The sequence below is a fragment of the Hermetia illucens genome, chromosome 2, assembly GCF_905115235.1.
Source record: "Hermetia illucens chromosome 2, iHerIll2.2.curated.20191125, whole genome shotgun sequence".
NCBI classification, from domain to species: Eukaryota; Metazoa; Arthropoda; class Insecta; order Diptera; family Stratiomyidae; genus Hermetia; species Hermetia illucens.
The window spans coordinates 158,369,300-158,392,421 of NC_051850.1; the positions used below are offsets into that span (position 1 = coordinate 158,369,300).

The 23,122-nt window shown below is 39.6% G+C and overlaps 1 protein-coding gene across 4 annotated transcripts in view; it reads left to right on the plus strand.

Annotated features, from left to right (window-relative positions):
- The window catches only part of LOC119648866 (heparan sulfate 2-O-sulfotransferase pipe), a 236,842-nt gene that overhangs the window by 72,506 nt on the left and 141,214 nt on the right, over positions 1–23,122 (plus strand). The gene's annotated exons all lie outside the window — the stretch shown is intronic.

Below are 23,122 nucleotides of genomic sequence, written 5' to 3' on the forward strand. Positions count from 1 at the left end.
GCCCATCTTACTCTAGCTTCTGAGAAAATTTGGATCCAAAAGCAAAAGGTCATTTTCTCCGTTAACTATTCTTAATTAGTTAGTCTGGCAACTTCAATTAATTTCCATAAAGCACGATCACTTGATGAGCGCAATCAGTTCAGAAGCGAGTATAAATGGTGACAGCATTTGCCGAAGTGTAATCCAACGGTTTTCATTGTTTATTCATTAGAAAAAATAGCATTTCATGAGGACCGTATATATAAACCTACCTTTCTAACGGTCTCTTATCCGGCAACATTACCATTTTATTGCACCATAAAATCGAAACCCGAACAATACCAAATCTAATTAATAAATACAAAATAAATTCTTGTCCACCTCATATGGAATATCCAGAAAGAATGAATAAATTTGGCTTTTTTCGTCGAAGTGGCTGACCAAAATTCTTATTCTAGATTTCGATTCTAGCAAGAATGCCCGTTACAATTAATTACTGAATCGGAAAAATGCATACATTCGTTTGTCTGATTCAGTGTTTTATCTACAATTCTTCCAAACTTGGCAAAAAAATAAAATATGGATCGATCCATAATGTCCAAAATCGTTTTATCTTTTGTTTGTTTTATTACTTTCTGATTAAAATATCTAAGAAAATTGTTATTCTAGAGACGCTTGGTCACCCATTCATCATTCATTCCACTAGCGCGGAATATCTCAGGAAATTCTAAGATTGTTTCTGAGTGTTTTTTGTTGCAATTCCACTATAAAAGTAAAACGAAGCGTTAATATTAACTGGTCATCGCTGGAACATTGAACTCAACCGCATCCCGGCCATTGACAATGCTCTTCTACGTATCTATCTGAATCTATTCGGAACCGTTATTGAGAAACTGGTTTTCGATTTTTTCCATACAATCATCTGATCTTTCTGTCTTGCCAAAAGATTCAGATTTTGTTTCACATGTAGATATACATATTATCAAAACACGCATTTTGATGGACACTTTTGAATATTTATATTTTGACTGAACTATTTTTTTAAGTGCATTTTTTTTAATTTGGTATTTTTTATAAATATTTAGATCACATTGAATACGGGTTTTGGTTTAAAAAATGCAAGTTAGTAAGTTAATGTTTGTTGAAAATATTTCTCAAGAACAAAATCGTGAGTTAATTTTTTTTTGCCGGGACCAAAAAAGCAACGACTGTAAAAATTTTTTTAGCTGCGTCGAAATGAGAGAAAGGAAGTAAAAAATGGGATTCGATTTGTTCAGCTGTCAAATTGATTTGCGTCATCAAGGCTTGGCATTTCGATTCCACCGATTTTTTTTTTTTTTTTAAAAATCCCATGTTTTATACATCAACGAATTATTCTATTAAATTACCAAAGAAACAGCAAACACTAAATCCATTATCAAAATTTTTAATTGCCTCAGCAGGTGTTAACCGTTATTATTCTACAAATTCAGAACAATTCCATTCACCATTTTAAGAACATTCTGCCACATTCTGCATCTGTCCTAAATTTATTCAAAATTAATCAATCAATAGTGGCCACTCCTGGAATGTCCAAAATACTTAAAAAATATTTTATTGGCTGTTAATAGCCTGAATTTTTTTTATTAGATTTTGCTGAAATGTCAAGAGTTAATATCTATGCCAATTAAAGCCATCTTTTAGGCACTAAATATGTCAGCCAAAATAAAAAAAATAAATGTTTATCGTCCTCAATAGTTTTTGAAAATGAGGTTCAAATTAAGAGTTGATTCGAAATTAATTCAGGTTATGAAATAGTCTAAACTAGATCTGATCTATTTAATATATATTTATAATATTATTTATAATTGATTATTTTTGGAACAGTACGTCCATTTGTGAGATATGTTTTGATTTTTAGAATTAGGCTTTTTAGAGTGGGTTTTTTGGCTAAAATCATTCAACTTGGAACTGAAGCGACAGATAATTTGACATAATTGTATTCTAATTTAAATGGGTTGCTATGGTCCATATGTGTTAAGCAATTTCAATTACCCTAAATTAACTTATTTTAATTTGTTCAGACTTATATGCACATAATCCTAAGGAATGGTCAAAAATACCTATAAAAGTAAAGTAAAATCATCAACGACGCAACAACTGGTGTGTTTATGCCAGTTTACTGCACTGAGTTTCGATATTGCTACTAGCTGTATTGCGTGTTGACTTCCACCATTACTCCATCTAATGCACCGTTTGTCATATCTTTTATTTTTAACTATGGGCATTGCAGACTGGAATATACTTATGCATTAGGTGACCCATCGGCCCCAGTCAACGGGGCGAGGCAGACGCAAGGACGGAATATGACTCATAATCTCTTTGGAATTGTCTACCCTCTTGTACGCGGCGTGAGGGGGGCGGACAGTAATTCTTTCAAGGATTCTCCTCTAGCACGGGAATAGTAGTGTGTAGTTTTTCTTACTAAGAACCCAAATCTCCGACGAATACATGAAGGCTCACAAAATCATTGTCTCATACAGTAGAAGCTTTGGGAAATGTTTCCAATGGGGTTGTTTCTCTAAGTTGAAATAAGCTCTGTGGCTACCAATAACTGCGCGCGGATTTCGTCATCATAATGGTTATGGATTATCATTTTCGAGCATATTTTCATTTCAAATTTCAACAATATCAAAGTTATCGTCGCCTATCTTTATTGTTTTCAGTTAACTTGAACTATTTGTTTGGTACTGACATAGCCAAACGTGTACTTCGTCCTGCCTCCATTAATGTGCAGACCAAGATCTCGCGGCGCCTGTTCGATTTAATGAAGGACATTGTACGTTTTGAATTGTTTTTAACTTTATATGGATATCGTCAGCATAGGCCATTATTTAGTTGGGGTTGAAGAGGGTAATGCCTGTGCTACTTACCTTAGCATCGAAGATCACAGGTTATAGACGGCGCATCATCTCATCTTATCATCTCTTTTCTTAGACGGTTGTTGATTGCAAAAGGCATCGAGAATGATCCTGCCGCCTCGCACCCTCTCACATTGGTCAGCGTCAGCGTAGCCAGTCTTGTAAAATTAGTTCAGATATCCAATTCTCTGTGCATTGAGGTGTACTCGTATTAAAAAAAACTACCAAGTGCGCTTCTTCTCTGTATTTCAAGCGTGGAGCACCACGCCAATAAGGTGGTGATCTGAGTCTACATTACTTGCATTGTTCAACTGCCTCCTGGAAGGTATTTTTCTCCGACTCTTCAATCCTTTGTATATGAGAATGAACGATAATGTGACTGATGTTTCGAAATTTGCCTCATAGTTTTGCGTCAGGGCAGCAGTTTTCATTTTTTCGGTTGACTACGAAACCTACTCCCAACACAGGAGTTATTGGGTTCCCGGTTAATATGAGGTATTGCCACTGTTTTTAGGAACCGGTTCACATTCAGCGATTTTGCTGCAAAGCAGAGTATCTTCTATTGGAACTGGGTTAACTGCTGTGCAACTCCTATTTTGTACAGGGAGTGCACGTTCCATGAGAAAATGCGCAAATCGTTTACCATTGGTCCTTTTATGGTTTTGTGTTTTTCCAGTTAGAGTCATCAGCCCTCAACCAGTTTTCAATCCTCAGGTTCAGTGGGTACAGTTTGCCCCATTTTTGGGCGCGGGAGACGCGGCTTCTTCCTTCTCCGTTTGCAATTTTTCGTTAAGTAAAAACTCCCAGCGAATGTCACATCCACCTCAGCCAATCAATTAAGGAGTATTTTCAAATTCCATGACCGCAAGATAGGGTGGAAACTAAAGCCATGCCTTATTGACAACCGGCTTAAATGAGATATCAGATGAGGAAGTGACCCATCGTGGATCTTCTTCTTGATTGTGGCACTCGAGTCATAACTTTTCCAGCTCCACGTGCACGGTCAAGCCGACATTTTTTGTTCATTTTCCAACTTAAAGGACGCTTGGAAAACTTTGTAAGTAACATGAGAGTTACTGACGTCTCCTAAAGTAACCTCCCCAATATTCACCGAACCTTATTACCAAAGAGAGGTCCAATCGCTTGCCGATGGGATGTGTGTGTGCGGGTGGTGGGGGAGAAGCGTGTTGGCCCAATTCGTAAACGTGTCGCGGAATTTCCGTTAGTGGATATGATGCTACCCGTCGCAACTGGAGAGCATCGGCGCCAAAGTATTGATGCCTGATTCGTCCATAAGAGGGGCATTCACATAGGAAATGCTCCGTGGATTCCGATTCCTCATTACAGGAGGGACACGTATCATCTTAAGTAATTCCTATTCTGAACATATGCCCAGCTAGCTAATTGCGGCTTGTCAGAATGCCCACAATAGTCCTGCAAGTCCTCTTGCTTTTCGACAGGATACACTTTGTGGTATGCATGTTCGGTTCTGGCAGGAAAAGTTTGGTGTATCGGTCAGCATTTTGGCTCTGCCACCTGTCATTGTGGGAAGCTTGTTTCCAGTTTTTGAAGACAGATTTACCCAATGCTACTGATACTTCAATTCCTGGTTCCGGTCCTGGGATGAGGGAAATTGACCCCTAGTCTGCTAAAGCAAGCAGCTACCCAGAGTAGCTCCACCGTATTGAATCTATTGATAGAGTTCAAACGGTTTCTGCATTTCTCAACGATTTTCGAGGTGATCAAGGGATTACTCGACGCCCTCAATGCAGTTTGGATATCACTGAAGATTGCGATGTGCCTGCGCTTCAATCGCACATCAATCAGCCAGTTTGGCGCCCTTAGGATCGCATAAACTTCGGCTTAAAAAACCGTTGCATATTGTCCCAAAGGAAAAGTCCACTTCTCGTTTTTACTTCTGAGGTACACTTTGGCTCCAGAACCTTGTGTTGCTTTTGAGCCATCGGTGTAGAAGACTTCCGCCATGTATTCGTCTGGGACTTTCCAGTTCTCTCTACGCTTCAAGGTTACTTCATATCTTTTACCAAACATATCTATGGAGACAAGAGAATCGGGGGGCATTGTGTAAGAACTGGATTCAGTACTCCCAGTAACTCTTCCCTCTGTGCCCCCCACATCCGTTGTTTCCTCATGGTTCTAATCGAATTAGTCTATGAGCTGCTCTCATTCCAGTGCTTTGAATAAATATATCCTGCAAATTGCGTAATGCATTTAGAGTTACGCCGGATGTCGTGCCCATGGCACCAGTGATACCCAGACACACAGTTCTTTGCAGTGTGGCTAGTTTACGGTGAAAATCTTTTTATTTCACCTTAACCCACCACACTACGGATGCATAAACGATCATCGGACAAACAATAGCAACATATATCCACACTACCACATGAGGCTTGAGTCCCCATGTCGAGGCAAAGGTCCGTCTGCACAGCCCATAAGCTGTAAGAGCTCGTTTCATCTTTACCTCTACATGTTTGTTCCAAAGAAAATTTTTTATCTAAAGTGACTCGCAAATATTTCACTTCTTTGGAGAGTTGAAGGGTAGTACACACCTCCTTGGGGGCAGCCTTTCGTTGCTTCTGCTTTTAAATAGCGATCGACGCCTATCGCAGTGCACAGCAATCTTTCCGTTAGCATAGCATGGATCCACTTGATTAAAACATCATCAACACCATGCGCTCAGGCGGCATCACAAAGTTTTTGAAAAGGCGCCCAGTCAAACGTCCCTTCAATGTCCACGAACATTCCCATCGGGTACTCACCATTCAAAGTTGCATTCTTTATGTTTGTGACCAAAAATGAAAAGCAGACGACAGGCGGTGGGCGACAGGCGACAGACGACAGACGACAGAGGACAGAGGACAGAGGACAGAGGACAGAGGACAGAGGACAGAGGACAGAGGACAGAGGACAGAGGACAGAGGACAGAGGACAGAGGACAGCGGACAGAGGACAGAGGACAGAGGACAGAGGACAGAGGACAGAGGACAGAGGACAGAGGACAGAGGACAGAGGACAGAGGACAGAGGACAGAGGACAGACGACAGACGACAGACGACAGACGACAGACGACAGACGACAGACGACAGACGACAGACGACAGACGACAGACGACAGACGACAGACGACAGACGACAGACGACAGACGACAGACGACAGACGACAGACGACAGACGACAGACGACAGACGACAGACGACAGACGACAGACGACAGACGACAGACGACAGACGACAGACGACAGACGACAGACGACAGACGACAGGCGGCAGGCGACAAGCGACAGGCGACAGGCAACAGGCGACAAGCGACAGACGACAGACTTTCCACTATGGTAAACATGTTAATTTTCAATAAGTGGGTGCAACCTAAGTGCGTTTTCACGAATGTGATGCTCCACCAGTCTCTCCGAATCTTTCAGCAAGAATGAAGTCAAGCCGATCTGTCTGAAGTTCTTTGGATTAGAGTAGTCATCTTTCTCAGGTTTTGGAATGAATACTACCTTAACTTTGCTCTAAGTGCTCCATACCCTCCTTTAGCATTGCTGGATAGACGCCATCCATGCCAGGTACTTTGAAATGTTCAAAGGACAGTATGGCAGCTCTCACATTTTGATGGGTAACAACCGCTTTTGCAGTGTTACAATTCTTCTGGCAGAAGGGGCTGCGAGTTTCCGATTCATCTTCCAGGCCTTAGTCACCTAGGGACCTGTACTCTATGGGGAAGAAGTCCATTGAACTTTGTCCAATCCGTTTTCCTAAGGTTCCGTCTTTGTACTGCGGACTGTTCGCCCACAATAGTCAGATTAAATTCTAGGTATCGGTGATCTGACAGTGAGACCTCGTCTAGCACCCGCCAGTGTGTAATTAACACTTTTGAGGTACTGATTCTTACGCCAATTACTTCGCTTTTACTCGATCGCACGAACTTAGGGGCGCATCCTACGTTTGCATTCATGAGACCAGCTGTAGTGATGAAATCAAATAGCTTCTCTCTTCTTCGACTTCATTTGCCACTGCCCCAAAAAATGTGTTGCGCATTTGCATCACAACTTATTAAGAGTTCGAGACCGCTTGATCCTGCATATGCTACCAGATCCCTAAGCTCTTGCGTCGGCGGAGGATACAAAGAATCATAGTGTAAGTAAGCGGAGGCAACTATAATGCCATTTATCTGATATTATACGATCAGATAACTCTTGGGAACAGAACTGTCTCAGCATTGTCTTGACATCAGGACACAAGCTCTCGGTCTTATGGTTCCTTTGTCGTAGAAGATCCTAGCCCCTTTTACTGATCCAATGCCGCAGATTCTGTTAAATCGAACCCATGGTTCTTGCACCAAAAAAATGTAGGGGAAGTCCCACAGCTTTGTCAACCTCGCTGCCAACAGATAGGGGGAGGCTTTGACATGCTGCAGGTTGATTTGATCAGTCTTTATGCCGATGGGATACTACAATGGAGTTGCACTTAGATGCTGACTGACTCGCATGGTGAACTTCGGTACTTTTCTGTTAGTTTTTGGCATATCTCTCCTTTCGCAGTAGACCATGGTCAACCCAGGTGATCACTATGCCCAATACCAATATCTTCGAGTCGTTTCTACGTGGTTCTAATGAATGAAACCTCAGTCTTAAGTTTACCCAGGCAGAGTAATTTGTTTTTGCCAATTAAGAGACTTCGCCATCCGTACTCGGTTGATGACGGACCAAAGCAGCAGAGGTGAACCTGAGATAAAGTTTTTATTGAAAATTTTTGAAAAATTGGTGCATTTTTTTTTTTTTAAATGAGAGGTGTATTCAGTAAACAGTTGGAGAGACTAGAAACTTAGGACATTATTAATCAATGGAAACAAAAGATACATATACGCTGTAGGTTTAAAGAGGATTTTATGGTCTTATAAATACTTTATGATAAATGCAAAGATTAGTTTTTTATAGTACCAGCTTTCACTATCTATTCATATTTGCGTTAAATTTTAAAACAGTTATTCACTTCATATTTTACTTGTTTTTTCCTGGTGAGTTGAACTGACAGAGAGATTACATTTTTAACTAAAAGCTGTAAGTGAAGACTATGTTTGTAAAAACGCTAATTACACTGAGTTACATATGTGCGCAAAACAAAGCCTCCCATTTAATGTCGATTCATATTTTTCATTTTGATTTTTCGCTGTAATTGTTTTAAAGCTAAGCAGCATCACCACGAGAAAATTATTAAACTTCGCTCACTACAAGATACATTGCATTGCATCAAACCAAATTCCACACCATCATAAATTTTCTGATTAACAATTTATCAAACTTTTACTTTGTAATAATTTGTGTCGCGTTTTTTCCTTCCATGCGGACCTTCTTACTTTTTCATGGTAGTCATAAAATCGCGAGTAGCATCGTTACCGAAGTAATATATGATTGCACTATCACTTTGGTGGCTAATAGTATTCATCTCTTGGAGCTGAGGTTTCCGTCTTCTTTGGATTAACATCAAGAATTTGTGTTTTTTCATGCCTGCCTGAAATTTATTACCGAGTGAACCTGCAATCTTGATTAGTCTTTTCGCGAGGTTCATATCTACAATGAGTTGGAATTATTTTTTTTGATTAGGTGCAATCTCCTCCTCGATTTACTTTCGCTCGAATATATGTACAAATCTGAAATGGTTTCATTACGCACTCTGACGGGTGTTAAGGTGAAGTGCTACACACAATGGAGATAATATGCTCATCTGCGTATTCATCTCATTGCAAATTTGATTTTGATAGCTGATTAGCGCTTGAAATTCAGGGGTCATTACGATAGATGACTTGAATTTACGGGATTGTCTCATTTCTTCACTTTCTTCTCTCAGTTTGTAATTATCCTTTCACTTGGTAGGTATACATATATCTAGATCATTTGCTGGAAAAATGGAAGACGATTCACATATCTAACAATTCCAAGCTCCAAAACTGACTGATAGGTACAACTTATTCAGATTAAGGGGGGTGGGTAGCAAAAATTGAAAAAAAAAAATCAGCAATTTGATACATGATGATATATTACATCATATGAAGAGAGGTATAAAAAGAAACCAAAATTCATAGATAAATTTTTTTTAATTAATTCACAACTTTCGATACATCAGAATTATCCCTTGCTATAGGAAGTGCCACCTTCCTCTTCCAAATATGATTCTTCCAATTTCCTTTTGGCATTTCTCGTTCTCTGTCTCGCTTTTTGTGACGTCTCCACATTTTTTCTTTCCGCCCTCTGAATTCTCTCGATGTCAGATTTCTTAAGAGCGTCACAGCAGAGCTTCCCTGGTTCAATACCTAGATGATGAAGTACTCTACATCGGGCTATATTTCCGTCATTCAGGGTAGATTCCGCACCATAAACACCAAACTCAAGAGTTTTCCTTGTTACAAAGGTGGTCTTTGGAACGGGAGCCCAAATGACATTATTGAAACTTTCGTTCGGGTTTTGGATTCGGTCATGAACACACTGTTGTAACAAGCCAGGGTGGGCCAGTTGTCGAAATACAGGCTTTATTTCATCCATCACTGCCCTGCTCAGGTGAAAATGTTTTGAATGATTATACACAGTATTTTAATTTTGACATTTCAGAAATTTGCACCAAGATGGTTTGCATAGCCCATGAATGGGGTGTTCACTAGATGATACAATGCGGAAAAATATTGCCTAAAGTGCTTTTTTAAAATAACACAGTTGAGAAACTGTGTTATTGTCAGGTTTACGGATAACATTACCGTAAAAATTTTGAATTTTGATAATGGCTGCATCCGTCAACCTGTTTTTTCCTCCAATTGGTTTTCCATCTTGGAGTTTTTTTCCCCAACTTTGATTTTAAATTGCAAAGATGGGTCCCCATTCTTTTTTGTACATGGCCTATGCATTCCAACTTGCGTATTTCGAAATCTGGCCCATACGGTTTACTCTCAACAACAGAAAAAAAGCCTTTCGAGTCTCCATCACCAAGGTACTCCTTATACCGCGCATCGTAGTTCTGTTGTGACCTTTCAAATATCTGTTTGGCCCCAGCAACTTCCATTGCCTCACCGGAGCTAATAAAATTTGCCTGGGAGTCGGCATCATGGTCATTTCTCAGTTTGCCAGAGCAATGGCAAAACTTTGACATTACTGCAACGTCAATGACCTAAAATAAAATACAGTATAAAATGTTGGCTCAAATAACTGGTTTTGTGATTCCCTTAGCTTATCAGTATCAATGGAGGTCGCACTGAAAACACTATTCAGAGAAGTGCGGTCTCTCTTTTGCATTGTGCCATCGAGAGCCACACTTATGTCCATACAATTGTCGTTGTTTTACGACTTCATTTACTGCATTCGCCATTGATCCCTTAGCCGCCTCTTTGGCAGCGGAAGCCAAGAGGTTGACGTATGCAGCATGTTTGGTGATGGGGGGAAGCAGGTTTATAAGGCCGCATAAAATTTTGCCTGCACTAGGACCTTTACCGATTGCCCTGAGGACATTGGCAAACCTGACATTGAAAGTGTCAAAGTCAGTTTGACCACCTAAAAATATATATAAATACCATAAAAAACAAAGTCAAAGAAAAAGCAACACTTCTACAATAACATTATATTTGCCTTTTCCGTGTCATAAGTAATTTTAGAACAATTCCAAAAATTATCAAATTTTGCACAGCAAAAGTTTCGCAGCAAGACCACTTCTAAAAATTATTGACACCTCGAGTTATACAAGTTATACAATAACCCATGTTTCCCAAAGATTTATTGAGAATTTCTATTCGAAACATAATGAACGCATTGATAAGTAAATAAAAGTAATCAGAAAAATTGCAGGAAATATTACTTTACTTACCAACATTTATGAAATTATAATTTTCATTTCCCTCGAAGCTGTTGTACTCCTCTAAATGTTGACTCACGCTAGAGTAGGAAGAGGAAAACGATTTTTCTGAAAGGGAGTATTCCGGGGTGTTCACCCTTTGATGTACTTCCTGTACAGATCCTGTAATGGAAGGTCCGGGTATTGGCTCTGAGGTAAAAGGTCGAGGTATCTCTTCCCGGCGTTCTTAGGGTCTTCTTCCCCTAAACACTCTTGGCTTTTTTAAAAGACACGTGTGCTCCGGGGCATCGCGAAAAACTAATATAATTAAATAACGCGAAATAACACAAGTTGCTGAAACATTATTTATTATCAAACAGATACAAAGTTTTACCTAAAAGATGATTTTTCAATCAATCAATGGGAATAACCTGCAATCAATTACTCACGCTTCAATGGAAGAGAGTCAGATACAAATTTGATGAAGCAAATACCAATCTCATGTTTATCATTGAAATTTCCGTAAATTTCACTTTATTAACATTCAAAAGATATAATATTCCTCTGCAAATAAAAAGCTGCCTTTTTGAATCTAACAAATATTAATCGGCCATAAATTTCATTTACATGTCAACAAACGCAAAAAAAAATTATGTTTCCACTTTTGCCTTTTTTTTCAATTTTTTTATTTAAATTCACATTTATCAACCTTTTATGACGGCGTTTTTGCGGGGTAAATATTTTGTGTTGGTATATTTTCTCATTAATTAATCACGTGTTGATTGGATTCATCGTTCTCATCGATTTCCATTTAATTTTAGTTTATATCTTTCTCTAGGGATAGGCAGGAATAGGTCAATTAACACTTCATCAGACTTTAACTATTTCTTTGTGGTTTAAATATGAAGTTTCACCTTGACACGGTTTATCAATAAGAATTTTTTCCAGATGCAAAGAAAATGCATTTTATTTGGATGAGAATGAATATAAATGAATGATGAAATGTTTGGTGAAACTATTAAAGATTGACGTCAGCATTTCTGGGAATGGGTGAAAGTTGTCACTGCATTTTTTTAACAGAATTGGGACATAGATTTTTTGATAAGCTATATTGACTAACCCACTTATTAGAAGCTTGGGTGAGCTCTGGATGGCTTCGATGTTGAGATCTAATTTTTGGAGTAGCATAAAATATTTTTTGTTCTAATATTTTGAAATGTTAATGCTACTTCTCTCGTCAATCATCCCTACTAGTCATCGCTGAAGATTTCCTCGAATGCACGTGCACTCTTCCTCCATTGCCTTGCACCATGCGTTGTGGCCTACAAAACGTCACAGACAGAATACAACCTTGTCGAACACCGTTTTGAACCTCGAATTCATCTGAGATTTAACTTCGGCTAGTAATTTCTTTGGAATGCCTCTCTTATGTAGAACACTCCAGATATATTTCCAAATTGATGAACAGCAGGTGAAGCGACAATCCATCTATCCATGCACTGTTCTAAAATCGTCTGCAGGTTGTGGGGGTGGTTAGTACAAGAGAATCTAGACAGGAAACCAGCCTGCTCTCTATCCATCGAACTTTGGAGCTGTTCTTGATTGTGCCCAATTGTATAATTACAATGTTTGTAAGAGCAGGGAGCACGTAAATATTCCTTCTAACGTCGCACTCAAGACGGGTACGCCGAAACTTGACAATCATCCTTTCTTTTCCCACACTAGAAAAGGTCTCGGATTTGCAGTATTCGCGGATAAGTAGAAAAAATATCTCTGCAAAAACAGCAGGAGCTCCAATGAACAATTCCGCAAGGAGACCGGCTAGTCCAGCGCCGTTGCTTCCCTTGAGCGCATTGATGACCAAGATGTTTTCACTTTTGTTGGAATGAGTAATACGTATGCGTATTCCATGGTGACCATCCATTCCAGCCACAAGATGTAGAACCTCAACAGATATATATGGTTGAAAACTGTGGTGAAATGTTACGTCCACTTCTTAAGCTTCTCGTCGTCTTGGATGAAGAGTCGAACACTAATGTCTCTCACATGGCTATTCGATTACATTGAAGTTCTTTATTATAAATTAATTTACGGCAGCTTCTGTCTTCCTGACTAATGCAAAAACAAATTTTCTTCTGTCACGACGCACACTATGCTCTATTTCCCGAGATTTACTCCAGTATTGGAGCTCACTTTCGCCCTCATTCGCAGCGGCGATAAGAACATTCAGTTCCCTGTGCCTTTTGAGCCACTTCCAAGGCTTAGTAGTCAGCCAGATTTTATGGTGCTCTCTACTCAGGAAGAGAATTTTGAGCTGCGGGGGTCGATACTCCCCATACTTGCGAGGAGATGTGGACGCGATACGCGAACGAAAGCAAACGACCATTAAGTGATGATCCTTTTCAAGGCCAGCGCCTCTGTTCTTTCGTACAATCAGAAGACATCTCCTAAGTTTACTGCTGACCGTGATATGGTTGATGTGACTAAATGTACCTTGCAAGTCAGTTGAAACTCAACTGTCCGAATGAATTTCTACATGCTCAAACAATGCGTCATGATTGTCGAGCTAGTGAAAACTGTAGAAGTTCTCAAACTTTCGAACTATTGTCATAACGCACTCCCAGAGGGTGTTTGCCCATCACAAGTTCGACCGAGATGTTATCAGAGCCCATAATGTATAATATAATGTCATTAATGTCATCATAGTTACCTTTAGGAAGTCTCCTCTGGACTGCGTTGACTAGCGCATAGGAAGCCCCTTTCTCTTCTGTATCGGAAGTTTCCGCTGATTCTTAGTACTGCACTATTGAGATATTCCTAATTCTGGAGTACTCGGTCTGATACACGTTTCCAGGACGTGATGGCATGTCTAGCGGATGCAGTGAGCATTAATCCAATCCTCTATTCATGCTTATTTTCGGCGGACTTACAAGAATACATCAGTACACTGCCACAAGAGGGAAAGGAGTGCCATTCAGGGCTATTCAGACAGTATTGACTTTCCCTTTCCTCTCTCAAAGAGGCTTGGGAACGTCTCTGGCAGAGTTAAGCATATAATGATGTGGAGTTTTTTTGAAAGGGGGAAGGGAATCGACTACAAATAAAAAGAGGATGTACTTTTTTCTCCGAATATAATCATGTGCACGACATCAAATGAAAGGTCTCAATTAGTTCCCTACGAAACAAGTCTTGGATTTTATATGTTGCAAATTAGGGGCTGGAGTGAGGCTTAGGAATTAAAAATTTTAAAAAAGATAAAATTTTGAAAAACCTTTAATTAACTTATATAAAATCTACGAATCAAAATATGTATATCTTAACCGATCTTTATTTAAATTAAGTTAATAATGGTCCCTTACAGTATTTTCGAATTTTATTGGAAGGCTTTCACCATTTTTTAGAAACATAAAGCATAATATGGAACATGATACTGAAAAGTTCGAAGGAAATCGTATTGTTATTAACAATGTTTGTCTATTCCATGGAAATTTGCTGTATCCCAAGTCAGCACAGAATGCCTGCGTCATATTGAAGTGAATATGACGGCATATTAAACTCGTATACAAAGTGACTTACTAGGTAGGTATGCACTGAATCTTTGTTCAATGGAATATCGTCAAGCATGAAATACACAAATCCTTTCATGCCTGAACGGCTGGAACTTCCCTGTTCCATTGGTGTTGAACTTAAATGAGGGTGCGCAAGTGCTGCGTTAGTGTCCTTTTGATGCGTATGTGCCAAGTTGAAAGTATGTGAACAGGGCTTTTTTTCTAGATTTTTTATTAAACAACATTTTATCAAGATTGATTGAATGCGTGTTTGTCTGTCTGTCTTATTGTTTGTGCGTTTCCTGTTGAAACCGTCTTTTTTTTAAGATACTGGCACAGATGTCCCACAGTGTAGAATTTCCACTCCTTAACTCCTGTCCTCTCTGATTCCCTTCGAATCACCGCAAAATATTACGTCGCAGGGTGAACATAACTCGTTAGCTTACTTTTTCTTCGCCCATCAGATGCATTTGCAACTGGGCCCCCAAGTGGGGCCCGAGGTGAAAATTTTGGAGGCATGGTTTGAAAATGATGCAGCCCGCCTATTAGTTCTTTTGTAATTAAAATTTATATTGTTGGGCTGCCGAGAAAACTCCGTACCCCTGGGAAGTCCCCCCCCCTCCCACATTTCCACCCCCTTTCGTCAGACCTAGTGCGCACTATTTGCCCATTTGCCGCCTGTTTCTATCATTCTTATTACCTCCTCAACGATTCCGCCGTGCTGACATTTTGAACATGCCTCCTAAAGAAACGGGTCCATCATAAATGCGCGTTATATCATCGCTAGAATGTCGATTGGCATCATTCTGGCTATCGCGTCAGCCGCATCATCTAAGCTAGTCCTGAAACCAACGCACATTCTTAATGGGGTCCTCCTGTAAACCGTACTCATCTTTGGGCATTGTATGTGGTATGTAGTGTACTTCCCCAAATTGACGCTGCCTACAATCGTGTGGAGCTCTGAGAGGAGGAGCAACTGGAACATTGAAGACAATATTATGCATGATGTTCTACAATAGTCGTGCCAGCACAGGGCTCTGTCAAACACCCGCGCGAACAGTTTATCCCTGGGTCCATAGCCTGCATATCAAAACCTTCTTCCTGTTCGATATCAATCATTAAAAACAGTTAAGTAAATGGGTGCACCAATCGTCGTCAAAGACCTCCCTATTAGGTACAAATCTTCAATGCAGTTGTACATTAAGGATAACTTTTGTGTAATACTTTCTGGTACTCTTCTTTCTGTGCATTGCATTTTCTGCCAAACCAGTAACCAGTTTGATGGATTCGATGGTAAATCTGACTATATGGCAACGGAATTGTCGATCCGATAAGCCTCCTAGACTCTTTACAACAGGAACTTCTCTCAAGTTCTTCCAGCACCTGGTCAATCTTACTCATTGCTCTCTAGACTATTTTTCTAGATGCATTACAAGCACATTAGGGATCAGATAGTTCATGTCTCCACTGGCAGTTAGGTTTTTCACTGTGGAAAGTATAGAGTCTCAATAACGGTAACTCTTATGCTATCAAAATGCAATCCGTGATATGAAAAACTCTTTCCATAACTGCTTGGCTTGATCGAAAACGATTGCCTGGTGAGTGATTGTTGTGGGTGTAGTGTTTACTGACATTTCAGGACACGTCCTCAACTGGTGAAGGAACAACAAATGTCAAGTTCAAAACTGAACTAGACATTCCTTTCGGATATGTATTAATCTAGACATTATCTCCTGTATGAAGCCTAATTACATGAAGGCTTTCAAAAGACCGCACACTCTTCCATTTGTTAGTGAACTTTCTCTCTGTCCTTTGAGCGCTTTGATCCCTCACGCTTCACTACTACAAAACAACGGGTCTATTTCGATGCGTGGGTCCGCATCGTATTCTAAAATAGACATTAATAAGGATTAATAAGGAAGGCCTATCGAATGATAAGCAGAACGCGAACTAAAATTGGAAAATAGAAAAGAAAAAAAACGGCTCGACCGCGCGCGTGGAGCTATAAGTCTCCGGACCCGAGTGCCGCGATCATGGAGGGGAAGATCCACGACTGATCACCGTCTCAATTATTGCCTCTTCCGCCTCAGATCTTGTATGAGGCGCGGCCCCTGAGGTTCCCATCCTTCCTCGACATCCTCAGGCCAGTTTATCATTTTGAGGATGTTCTTTTTAGAAGTTCCGCGGGAGAAAGAAGGATAAGAAAGGGAGGAAGTCCTCAAATTACAATTGAATTATTCAAACATAATTATATTATCATCCAAAGAAAGAAATATGAATTACCAGGACTCCTCTCTCCCTAAATTGTCAACTCCTGTAATTAACTCCCGAAAACTCTCGGATGACCAAAACGCCATAAAAACCCCGCCAAAAACCTCATAAATTTTTTTCATCTGTGTGCAGAAAACTTCCACACACAGTGTTTTTTTTCATGAAGAGACTACAATCAAGTTGCTTCCCGTCGCAGAATATAAAGAAAAAAAAACAAGCAAAAAGGTATCGCGAGAATTCAATCTTCCTCGTCTGAAGTCAGAGAACAAAGTAAAGATGAATCATTGAGGACGGAACGACACAGCATATAGCCGACTACCTCCGTATTCCATCAAGGACTCATCTCACCCGTCACTTCATCCCTACGAAGAAGAAAGAATATTTAATTTTCTTCAAATTCTGAAACGAAGAGATAGCCGTTTCACATGAAGGTAGGGAAGGACACTCCTCAGAAGCTCGGACGGCAATACCTTTGAGCTTATAGTCGCAAAGGCCCGTAGATGCAGAGGCTTCTGGGAGGCAATCACGAGACGTTAAATCTCAGGACAAACACGACAAACGACTAGCTCTTATGGTATTCTACCAAGGATAGGACAGGAAATTCTACGTTACAAGGTGGGAAAGGAAAATGAGGCTTGAGAACACTTGCTTCCGGAGAAAAAGGCGTGAAACCTAAAACTAGAAATCTGAAGGCAAGTGTACGTGGAGCCTAGCCGGGAACAATATTAAGAATCTATTGATTCTCTATCCTACACCACCAAACGAAGCTGTGAGCCGGAATAGGCTATCTTCCACTTGATTCAGAAAATCTGCAAATAAGAAATTAGGCCTGAATCCAGGAAATGTTGGGTCCCACGTTGGGCGCCATTTGTAATGTTAAGAGTGGATTGTCGGCCACTCAGGGTGATCGACCTGACCTTCCTATATCCACTCTTAACATTACAGGCCCAGGCATGAAAGCCACAGACAATGGCTTTCGATCTTCGTCTTTTCGCATGCGAGACCAGCATGTTTATTGTGTCCTTAAGCTCAGCTTATGTAAGACTTCGAATAGCTTCGTAATTATAATCGTATATTCCATTTATTTGTGCCCATACAAAGTCAGCTGCTTGGCTTTTTCACACATTCCTGTATTGTTTGGTGACCGCATGCTTACAAAACCGCTCTACCTATCAGATCGGCTACTTATATTGTACATTACTTCCAAAGCTTCTATGGGGTTTGCTTATTATAGTTAATTGCACCTTTTATTTGTATGTGGTCTGCGAGGAAGGAGTTAAGTGATCCTACAATGATTTAAGTTGATTTTTTCACCGCAGTTAAAGCCTTTTTGAATTCAGGTTACTAGCGGATTTCGGCAGCATGAATGCTATCCAGGCCCCTTTCCATCACGCAGCATGTATTTGAGGTTTCTACCATATTCCCTAACTAGGTCACCTTTTCTCTATAAGTTGGATCGATCAACGGCATTTGTACATGCTTTTGTTATATGGTAATACGAGAAAAGTTTGAAGTATCTCTTTGAAAGCGGCAGACCACCCATTCAAAACGGGTTTTCCTAACATCCAGAAATGCTACCTCTGCCGACAGTCGGGTGGTCAGCATCAGCACCATTCACATTTCTGAGGCTGATAAAGATACCTACTGCAAAGTTTGCTGTTTAAACTGCTTCACTAAGGAAGTGTGATTACTTGGTGCCCTTTGTGTTTGCCTTAATTAAATTTTGACACCTCAACCGTTTTAATTCAGCTGACTCTTTTCTGTGCCAGTGTGTGCCAGTGCCAGTCTTCATTTCTGTTTCACCGCATGTTTAGAGAGTTCCTTATTGTTCTAAATGTTGTAGGACAACTCATAGCCACTAGGAAAACCTGTATTTGATAAACCCTACGAAGTAAGTGTCTGGGTGATCAGTGGTCAGAGCGCTAGATTGTCGTAGCAGAAGGTTGCAGTTCTAGTCTCACTGGTAGTAGAGTGATTTGTATCGTGAATGGATGAAGGCCTGCGTCCAATCTGGGTAATAATCAACAGCGAACGCAATGTTGACCACAATGGCTCCTGAATGAAGTGCTCTAACATGCTTCAATACCCTAATCCAATTGAGTTGTCGCGCCAACGATTTTCATTTTAACGGAATCATCTTCGAGGCATTACAGCCCATTTCAGGGCTCCAACATATCTTTCCTTCAACCATCTTGATCCATCGTACGCGGCCTCCAATTTTGGGATCCGGACAGTGATGCGCTGTCTTCGTCAACAAAATCTGCCCAGCGCTTTATGGGGTTTCTTACTGGTCTTCGTTGTTCTGCTCTCCTTTCGAATACCCTTTTAGGTATCTGAATGTAGTTCATACGCTGAATATGGCTAGCTCATTCCAACTTCTGAAGTTTTATTAATTTGGAGACTTCAGGTTCGTCAAATATTTGGTGCAACTTATGGTTGTGTGTGATTCGACATTGGTCGTCCTTTCGTTTAGGTCCTATTATTCTCCTCAGGACCCTCTTCACGAGGTTATTGACCAGTTTTTCGAAAGTTTGTGCTAGGGTCCATGTTTCACATCCATTGCATAGTACAGGTCTTAATATTGTTTTGAATACTCTGAGCTGGCTTTTCAAATGGGCAGAACAGAGTAGAAGGCTCTATTTGCGAGCTGGATTCGTCGCTTTATTATGAAATAAATAGTAGCATTTTTGGACTTAAATGCAATTCCTTTTAACAACATGTGAATTTTATTTTATCTATATGCAGCCTTTGGTCCATTTAAAAAGTTATAGCTAAGCTCTGGAGTCTGATAGATTATACAAAACTTGATTCAACTTATTTCTCTAGGACTTAACGAGCAATTAATTATGCAAACCACGTCCGGATCATTCTGTACATGTCGTCTTGGGCTGGGGTGGACCTTATTTCTGTAAGGCCTATACCGAGTCGAATAGAATTGACTGACATGGCATCCAGAAACATACATAACGTAAATGCAAATATGTATAAACGTTTGTAAAAATTTTCAAAACCACACAGATTTAGACGTAGATGTAGATTAGATTCACGCTTTTCGTTATAATTTGAAATGCATAATTTGGCGCGAACTTTTTCCCTGGCCAACTGAACTGTTGGTGATAGTATCTGTGCTCTTGAAATTCGATACGCTGTAGAATTAGATCCAATTTGAGCGAACCTGGCTTGCAAAAGTTATCAGATAATCAAAGAACTGATCAGTTCTGATTGGATTAACGGATTCCATTCGATATCAAACAGACACGATGTTGACAAGGGTCACGTTTCAGACATGCTCCCGTATCTAATTTCACCTAAAACAAATCAGCTGAAAGCCTCAAGAAAATCTAGGTCATCTAGTTTTACTACTGAAACAATATTTAGTGTTTTTATTCCTAACGATCTATTTTTCTTTGTTTTCATGCTATGTAACTACAAAAAAAAACTTTAGATTTTCCCAAAGAGCCATGCAAACGGCTTAGGTTCCATTGTAAATCCGCGGAAAAAAATCTTTGGAAGTTCAAAGCAACTTGGCATGGGGAGAAATGTTCACCGTGGTAATGACCCCCAGAGAGTTTGATATTGTACATACAACAATTTCGGGTTTAGGTCATTAAACATATTTTTTGGTTGGATCTCAGCCCGTCCATTGCTGTTTGATGAATTATAATACTAGCATGTGAATCCACCACGGCACAAGTACTGTCTAAGATGAAAAGCGTGTAACGGAATTAAAAGCAAAAGCCCCAGGGTAGTACTTGTGTTATGTAGTCTTCAAACCATATTTGATGTTCCGGGCTTGGGACAAGTGTTGAGTATCTTTGATTGGAATAGTCTTTAATATTTGTTCTGATTGCGAGAGTTGCCATACTTTGGTTCGATTTACTTATAAGGAAAAATTTTCGCTATTTCCATTTCAAAGTACAATTTTTACGATTAATAATCTCAACAAGTTAATTAGAAAATTTAAGGTAGCATTGGAACGTTTCAAACTTTGTATAAAGTAATTGCTCAATTAAGTTTCCGCCAGTTTTTATGTCAGATATCGCCTCAACAGCTCTTAAAATGTGTAAATTTCTGACAATATGCTTCTCAATCCTCATAGAACACACCGAAGATTGAGCTATTCTGTATATTCTGCGCCATATATGAATATATTTACTCCTATCGTGATATTGGGGTTCTACTTTCAAAGAACATATTCATCGTCAACTGGTTTAATTACGTATTCAGCAAACTAGATAGGATATTCCAGGAAAAAATATCTCCGCACAGGTTCAAAGATTGTTGACAAGTACATTTGAATAGGGACGAAATCGAGGTACAGGGACTCTAATCATCCACACTACTTACAAATTTTGTATAATCAACTCCTTGACTTGATAGATGGGTCTGCTTCAAAAGACTAGTGAATAAATAAGCATGTATCGAGTTGTTACGGAATTTTACTGACCTTTCTACATAGGTCTTACACTTTTCATGGTATTAGAGCTCTACTGGTAACCATTCCCATAAATAGTACCCAGAAAAAAACAAAACTACCAAAAGGGATAATTGCCCTACTAGACTATCCGCCGATACAGAAAAACTAGAGGACCCTTCATTCCGAAAGGGATTCTACACAATGGATCATACCTTGAATTTGGTTAATAACCCGACTGGATGGCTTGGTTTGGTTTTTGATTACAAGCAATAAAATCACCATGACTAACTTTTAGTTTCGCGAAGACAAAAGCTCATTGATCGATGGTTGACTTGTTTATTTGCATTAAAATTTTGGAACACAGCCAACACCAATTCCTTAATTGAAACTTTTCTGAACAGTTCGGGATAATGGCTGAAGGCTCTAAATTTTGCTTCTTTTCTGATTATTTTCAGGATCTGTTGAGGTATCATTTGTCATTATGCCCGTTTTTATGTTCCCTTCAGATAACTCATCATTCTCATTTCTCAAAAGTTGATTTTTCACTGTTTGTTTTTTAATAATAATAATCGTTGGCGCAACAATCCATGTTGGATCAGGGCTTTGAAGTCTGTTAGAGCACTTCATTCAAGACCGTAACGGTACACTAGGAGGCGATGCGGTCAGCATTGCGCTCACTGTTTGTTTTGTCAGTTTTAATCCGCACCGATTTCTGTGTTTCTGCCTTATTAATTCCTAAACAAGTCGGGAAACCGGAAGCTAAACGGTATGGTATGAAAGGTTTTGTGTATTTCCTTTATAAAGAGATTTGAGTGTGCATTTGTCCCATTAGCATGTAGCACGTAAAATATGCATATATTATGTGAAAATAGCCACTTTCAAGTGATATTGACATTCATAGTCTTGAATTTGCAGAGGAGCGACAGTTTTGACCTAGTATAACTTTGTAAGTAACAGTGCGATTTTCACCAAATTTGGCAGGATCATGCTCTATGCGTACATTGCTGCAAAATTTTGTGATTCTAGGGTGAACTTAAGGGGGCTTTTCGTGTCAATTACTAGAAATTATAGTAATATACTATTATTAACTTTATTTGAACAGGTATCGGTATGGAGGGTATTTCGGAGCCTAGATACCATATAGCGGTAGTCCCCTGATTTTTTTCAGACTTTTCGGTTGGGTACTTTCTGAGAATGGGTTCGTTAAAAAATTGACTACTTTCAACCCCCCGGGCCCCCCCCCCCCGACCTTCTCAAAAAAAGTCAAAACTAAGGCCGGCTTTGAAAAGTACTAACCGAGACCTTTAATTTGATACCCCACATGACTATATTTGATGAAAAGAAAATTTACACCCCCTTTAGGCATGTATGGGGACTCCCCCTTAAATTCGTCGTAAAAGGATGTAACTCACTATATGCGTGAGCGTTTACAGTTCCCACCTTTCTACCCAATTTGGTGTCAATCGCTATAACCGTCTCCGAGAAAAATGCGTGTGATGGACAGACAGACAGACAGACGGACAGTAAACCGATTTTAGTAACGTTTTGTGTTTTCACAAAACCTTAAAAATGGGGATTCAAAAACTTTAATATTTTCAGGGTAAAACGTTTTCGTGATACTTTGCCAATGATGGTTACTTTGAGAAGCCTAGCAGTGTATGCAATTTATATAATATACGTATAAGCGGTATTAATTTGGCAAGACTACCGACTTTCAAAACGTTTGTGATATAATTAGTATATAACTGACTAACCAAGAAGTCAACTAATGAGTTATAAAGTTTATTCCAGTTAGCGCCCAACGTGGGAGCGGAACCTATGACTTTTGAGTTAGCTAGAATTAATTTGGGTGGTTGAATTTATTAAAAATCTTTTGGAAAGTTTAAAAACTGAAAGGTATGCGTGAGTTTTATCATAAACTGGGGCTACTAGATAAACTGTTCTTTGGCAACTTCAAGTAATTCTTCAAATCAAATCAAATCAAAAATAGATCAGTATCGTAGACTCCACGTGGTGGCTCTAAGATTCAGAACCAGCCAGATTTTTTCTTCTTATTATAACGTCACAAGGATATCAAATCTTTTTGCGGGCCTCATCGCTACTTTTTTTATAACTTTTGACTTTTTATTTTGTAGTTAATAGGTTGCTTTTCTTTATAATATTTTCGTCTCTGCGA